Genomic DNA, 7,498 nt, shown 5'->3' with positions numbered 1-7,498 from the left:
TATACTCAATTGAGAGGAACATCTAGCAGTGCAAAGAGCTAGTTAATACCCTCTGCTCTGCAAGGATAAGTGCAACTATCTCATCTCTGCTACTGGACCCACTTCTCATCATGGCTGTGGATCTACCCTTCATATGCAGTATCTTTCCTACATGGATTTCACTTGATTTTCTCATTTCTGTTCTGTTTCCTAAATCTCTCAATCTTTGCCCACTTGCACAGAGACTAGAAGCTGTGCTAACATATTCCTGACCTTTTTCCAGGAGAAAATAGCTCAGAGGACAGTGACTTAAATTGGGTTGAGGGTTGGCTGACATGGTATGTTCAGTCCTACAAGGAAGCTATCATTAGGTGGGATAGGATAGAGACTGCTCCTGTCATGCTGAGTCCATTTCCCAGCAACCAAGCAACATTCACTGCAATGTGAAAAATTGTTCTGCATTTCCCATTAAGCTTTTAATGTGCTCCAGCTTCTCACTCTATCTTCCACTGGCACCGAAAGAACCCACACAATGTCTGCTATGAAAAAGTCAGCTTTTTTTTTGTCTGATTAGCTGCTACTCTTTGAGAGGAAGAAAACACTTCTCAAGTGAGGATTGGCAGAGCCTCTCATTCTGCATCAGCCAAGTTACTAAGACCTGTGGCATTTCAGCTAGATTAGAGTCAAGAGTACATTGTGAGCTTCTATCTCTGCAGCTGCCTCAGGCAAAAATACAGTTGGACTCTCACATTCCAAAGTACTGGAGAACATATTCCACTTATCCCCAGGCAGGAGAGAACCCTATGCTGTTGGCCATTAATAACAACATTGTGTGTTTACACAAACTGAGTTTGTTAGACCTGACAAATGGGATTAAAGGTTAAGAGCTCTGTCCTGCTACTATGCTGACCCCAGTATTGCTGGGTGCTTGTAGAGAGCTTGGTAACTGCTTCTGAATAACCTGGTCTAATAATACGTACTGGTTGCTGGAGATGTGCGCGCAGACACAGTTACACTTCATTGCTATACCACATTATAGTCTGCCTCAATGGCTAGTGCACAAGAGACCTTGACCTACACTTGGAACTTGGATGCCCCTTCACTCCAAAGAGACTGGGTAGTGCCAGTCAACACATACAGGTCCTTTCTTCTCTCTTCTCTTTCCCCCCCCCCCCCCCCCACCCCCAAGCATTTCCTCTTCAAGTACTCCAAAGTTGCCCCTTCCACTCAGGTTACAATGTTTAGTCTTTGAAAGCTCAATTTGGCAGGGGAGGGAGGGAGGAAAAGGGAGTGAGCTTGCATCTGTCCAGGACACTGTCTAGCCCTTATCCCAGTTGGAGACATTAGGGAGGGGAAAAGGAAATCACCTGAGGGTAAAATATAGATAATCTCTTTTGTAAATATTTTCACTTTAATACCTCTGTCATTTTAGCTCCAGTTACCAGAATGAATCCAAAGTAGTACCCCTTCCCAAGTATTGCCTAATGTTAGAACCCAAATTGAAGGAGTGTTGCTCCTTCTGTTACTCCCGTTGTGGCAAAACAGCTTGTCTGAATGTGGGAGTATCAGCTATTGTGAAGCCCTGCAATAGTTGTTCGGCGACATTCTACAAACAAACCAAAAAGATGCATTTGGGAATATGCAGGCTGTTTGACTGTAAACACATGGATGTAAAAGCAATGAATGATTGCTTCATTCAAATCTGCTGTAAATGTCAAGTCCTGTCTGGCTTTTTGTGCTGTATGATGAAAGTATTGTTCCTAATAAATGTTTTATTTTCCTCAAGAATGCTGCTGCTGTCATAGCTCCTCGTCCTCCATGTTCCCCTTCTTGCTGCCTCTAGTTAGTAGAGCCACAACATGCAAGAATTATGCAGGGAACTCTTTCTATCGAATGATGTAAAGTAGGTCCTGATCTGTCCAAGCATAAGAACATTGTCATGAGGCCTATCAATTTGCCTCTGATGGCTCCTGTGCAAACTATGCAGCATTGTATCCATGCTCAGCCTCCCTAAAAGTTGTCATAAAGTCATCGCTTAGATTTGGAGAGGGTAGATGATTTATTTCTGAGCTCTCAGTGAATTGTCATTTCCCCAAATTGATTTTTTTCAGAGTGCTGTTTTATTTTTTGAAATAGTGAAAATAGACAGAAAGGAAGAGTTCCAGCTCTTGTTACACATATATTCTCCTTACTGCTTTGCTTAACTATTTTTAAACAGCTACATTTGTGTGCATCCTAGAGTCTCGCTCCATGGCCTTTCTAAAATGGCTAAAAAGTAAGCAAGCTTTTCCTCTCCCAATATGTGAAACAAACTCGACGTGAATTAAACCAGAAATGTGTGTTTCCTGATACATTTCTTTGTCTGGTTTCTGTGGGATTTTTTTGGAACTGAATTAGACCTTTCAGCCTGTCAAGCCTAGTCAGATTGTGACTTATTAAGCACTTCAGTAGCTCTTTACCTATACCCTATCCAATGAGCCTCTGCTCATTGGTAACCAAACATTTATCAACTGCTATTGAGGATGACTCATTCACTCTTTTTTTTTCAGTCTGTTAGCCAACCTTTAATCCATGTCAGTATGTTACTTCTGATACCACATGCTTGAACTTTCATAATCAATCTCTCGGATGGACTGTATGGATCTTCTGAAGCTTGCCTGGATTTGTGGTTGGGTGGCAACTGCAGGCATTTTAGCCCACATTTTTCTTTGAGAACTTTTAGTCCTTTAAAGACCTCTGGTATTAAACAGCATATGATAAAAGTTAAATAATAAATTGAATTTTATTATGAAGGTCTTATAAGGAAAAGGCTGAGGGATGTGAGGCTGTTTTTGTTAGAAGTAGGTTGAGAAGTGACTTAATTGAGACATAAAATAATCAGAGTTCGATAGGTTGGACAGTGAGATCCTTTTTCCTCAAACCTTTTTCCTCAAATGGCGATGGCTAGCAAAAGGGGACATAGCTTTAAATTGAGGGGTGATAAATATAAGACACGTCAGAGGTCGTTTCTTTACTCAGTAGTAGGGGTGTGGAACACACTACAACAGTAGTAGACTTGCTAACTTTAAGAACATTTAGATAGGCATATGGATGAGAATGGAATAGTGTAGGTTAGATGGGCTTCAGATTGGTTCCACATGTTTGGTGCAACATCGAGGACCAAAGGGCCTGTACTGCGCCGAAATGTTCTCTGTTTCAATAGTCCATATCTTAATGTAACAAAAAGAACAACTCCATAGCATCCATCCTTACAGAAAGTTTTGTATCACATCAAATGTGAATAATGAATGAATATGGAACTGAATACAGCAAGCCTCCTGGCCTCCAATTTTATCACAATTTTGAATATAGTGTTTGAAAATGGAATGGGCTTCAGAAGATATTGTACGTAATTAGACTTTAATTGCTATTAACTTGTGCACCTTCATAATATTTGCATAAAAAGCCAACCATTTAGCTTAAAGTCTCTCCTGCTGTTTAATCCAATCGTCACAGCTGAAACACATTTGATTTCTCAAATTCTGATTTCTCTCTTGAATGACTATTTAATGTTTTATTATAGTTTTGCTTAAATGGTTCATGGTAGAGAATTCTAATCACTCTAGATGTTTTCTTATCTCACGCAATATTATATGTTAAAAATAGACTTTCAAGGTCATATTTTAGATACTTTACTACAAGCCTTTGCAGTAAACCTTCCAGTGTAATGGGAAACACTGTCTTCACCAACCTCTCCACATAATTATAACCTTAATCCTGGTTAATCTGTACCTTACTCCTCTATGGTTTAAACTGTTGAATGTTTCAAGCATTTTCCATTGTTATGATGTGAATAATTAACAGCTGAACACAGTGACATGTCACTGCCACCACAGTCTGCACTGGGTCTGGCATCCTTGCTCTGCCCAGCTTTTGCCAACTGCCAACCCCACTTTGGAGGCCTTACAATGACATTTTATCAAAGGTTTTTAATATTTCATGTTTTATCCTTTTTTATTCATATTTCTAAAGTCAGTCAAATGGGTCTGCTTTATAGATATTTACTCAGTTAACTGTTTTCTCAGTGTCTGCTAATTGTGTGCTGTATAAATAGTCTTGAGCTATTGATAAATCAATGTTGTATAATCCATATCTCTTGAATATTTAATTGCAAATCCTAATTGAACAAAAACTATTTGGTAAAAGTTTGAGTGGAATGAAAGCCTGGACTCAATTTTGTATGTAATTCTTATTGTGTGCATCTGGTATTCATTCCTAAAAGCCATCTGCAACCTTCAACCACACACGCATTAGAAAATTGCTTTGTTCACAGCATCCAAATGTAGCTTTAGCTGGCCTTGCATTTCGCTAATTTTTCAATTGCAGTTGCAAATGTAGTTTTGATAAGTTTTTGGCTGCTCTTTTAGAACTTAAATCCTTTTCTTGATAACTGCTGGAATGTGTAGATGTCAATGAATGCTGTCTTGCAGTAGAAGAGTGCTGGAAACACTCAACAGCTTAAGCAGCATTTGTGGAGAGCGAAACTGGTCAAACATAAAACAGATTGTAGATATTGGAAGTGGAATTATTTTGACACAGTCACTAATTTAATATGCTCAGAATTACATGAGAGCAATAGACCGCCTGTATCACTGCAACCAAACTGATGCATTCCTTTGAATCTTTTAGGTATGATCTCTTAAATGTTGCAAAGCATGATCAAAATAGTAGAACTAAAACCTTATGCTGAGTGACTTGGACTCTGCCACCGGTTAGTTTTTTTCTCAAGTCCAGGAATTAAGGGATACGGGGAGAGTGTGGATAAGTGGTGTTGAAATGCCCATTAGTTATGAGTAAATGGCAGAGTGGACTCAATGGGCTGAATGGCCTTACTTCCACTCCTATGTCTTGTGGTCTCTCAAATGCAGTTCTTCCTTCAATTTTGTGTGATACTTCAGTCATATTCTGACCCAATCACAGTCCTTAAATCTCTTTAGACTTTGCAGTGATGAGCATAAACCATTCAATCTCAACATTCTAAGCGTATTGACAGCCTTCAACTGGTGGTTGGCACCATCCTCCTCCAACATATCTCCTCCCATGTCCAGAGTTGTTTGGCATACTTAGTTCCATTCTTCGCTGTTCAATCAAATTTAGAGAATTACCTGTAATGGCCTTTCCCCATTCCTGGAAAGCTCCTGAGGATCTACTTTTAGTTAGTCATATACGTGCGAGCCCTCAAGGCATTCACCCACAAACGCATTAGGAATGTAACATATTCTTCTGGCACTTGCTTCCTTCACCACCTCTTAACCACTTTCTGCTTGTCTGCTATGGAGTATTGGACAAGCAGAATTTTTTTCCCAGTATCGGTTCCCTGTCCCTCATTCAGACAATTGTCTGAAGCTGAACTAGATTGTTTTGCAAATTTTTTTTTTCCAGGTGAGTTGTTGACCACCTAACTGAACCATTACTATGTGCTTTCAAATCTGTACCATTGTTCATCTCTGATCCTGCCTCATCTGCTATCAAAACCTGCAGCTTTGGTATCTCTAGGCTTTACTATTTCATTACAGTCCACTAAAGCTGTCAAACTTGGTGTAAATTCCTAACTCTGTCCCATTTTTACAACCAGATGAGGGGACTCCAAATCATGCCCTTCTTTCTAACCTGTGTAACTGACGTTATTTGTTGTTGTTTTCCTTTTAAAAATGATCCACTGTGACTTTCATCCCAATGTTTAACTTCCAGAAAGGTTTGATTTCAAACCATATAATACATAGCTGGATTCCAGTGTCTTGTACCAGTAGTAGTTTCAGCTCAGACTGATTCTTCTTTACTGATGATTTCATGAGCTTGGCTCAGCCTGGCCAACTGATCATAGCAACCATTTAGGTCCGTGTTTATCTTGTTTAAAAATCATGAAGGTCTAGAGCATTAAAGTCAGAGGAAATTAGTTGAGTATTGGTCGTCGATGCTTGCTGTTGTCATAATAAGCCTGAAACATTCAATGTTAAATCCAATTTTAGATTTGTTTTTCTTTCTACCTACAAGGATCCAGCTATTTAGCCAGGGAACTAGCACCTCGGATCACTTTGTTGTGGACCTGTTCAAGAAATGTCTGTCACAATACCATCTAAAATGCTGGAGATTGCTTCTCAGGCCAGAGCTACCTCCTGAAGATTTGAGTACTGGCTCTACCCATTTAAGAAATCCTTTCAATACTACCCAAGAATCCCACACCCCAATGCAAAAGTTACCCATATGGTGTTGTGATTACTTTCGTGAACCAGCCCTCCCCAAATTTCAAATTCAGGTGATTATGTAAATCATTCAGGTCTTCAGTCATTGGCTGGACAGGCTGCCTGTTCAGCACACCATCTGCCCAATGCAAAATTGAAAGTTATTTAATTGCTGCTGAATCCTAAGTCTTGGTTTTAACATGGGGTAGCCAGGAAAACCAACAAACCCTTGTGATAATGCCAGAGTGGGACCAGTGATTGTAATATCTAGACCCTCTTTTAATCTGACTGTTGTAATCTCATGTAATCATATCAGAAAACAGGCAGTTTCTATATTTTTGCAGTCCAGTTTTTAAGTGGATCATCTGAGGAGTGTTTTAAAGTCTGGATGCATGCCTTAAAGTGAAATTAAATTTCTGGTTTTCAAATTTAACGGCAGCCTAGACAGAATTTTGTCTGCTCTATAAGTTTGGGACAAGTTTGATGTGCAATTTTCGTGTCCCTCTTTGGAAGTCAGGAAAAAGATGTGGCATGCCTCTAATAGCAGGATCATCATGTAATTACCCAGCAGATTGGGCAGAGTGAGTTAAGGGGAGCTTAGTTAGTTGCAACAATAGCAAGACTTGGCTATATAGTCGGAAAGGGTTCAATTATTTCACAATTGAAATTGATTATAGTTCCTCACCTCTCCTGTCTTTTAACAACAACTACCAATGCTCCTGTCTCTGTCCCTACCCACAAATTATAATAGTTTACTCCTTTCAACCAAAAAAAACACTGCAGCACCATTTTCCTGTTCTAAGTATACTCACTGTCTTCACACTAATACTGAAAACAATCTCACCCCACAACTAATGTTTGCACAATCATCACCTCACAGTGCTGTTTCCTAGTTTCACATTGCAGACAGATATCTTTACTTACTCATCTTTTGAACGTCTTAAATGTAAAGGTGATGACAAGTGGAGCAAGAAGAGACCAGGAGCTTCGTTCACCAACTTATAATTCCTGCAAGACTCAGATTTTTTTTAGATTAGATTACTTACAGTGTGGAAACAGGCCCTTCGGCCCAACAAGTCCACACCGACCCGTATACCACCCAGACCCATACTCCTACATTTAATACTACGGACAATTTAGCATGGTCAATTCACGTAACCTGCACATTTTTGGATTGTGGGAGGAAACCAGAGCACCTGGAGGAAACGCACGCAGACACGGGGAGAATGTGCAAACTCCACACAGTCGCCTGAGTCGGGAATTGAACCCGGGTCTCTGGCGTTGTGAGGCAGCAGTGC

This window comes from Chiloscyllium plagiosum, unplaced genomic scaffold (assembly GCF_037043375.1).
Source record: "Chiloscyllium plagiosum isolate Xiang-an unplaced genomic scaffold, Cpla_swu_hap1 HiC_scaffold_19, whole genome shotgun sequence".
Lineage (NCBI taxonomy): Eukaryota > Metazoa > Chordata > Chondrichthyes > Orectolobiformes > Hemiscylliidae > Chiloscyllium > Chiloscyllium plagiosum.
The sequence above is the reverse complement of the archived record's forward strand: the minus strand, read 5'-3'. Positions refer to the sequence as shown.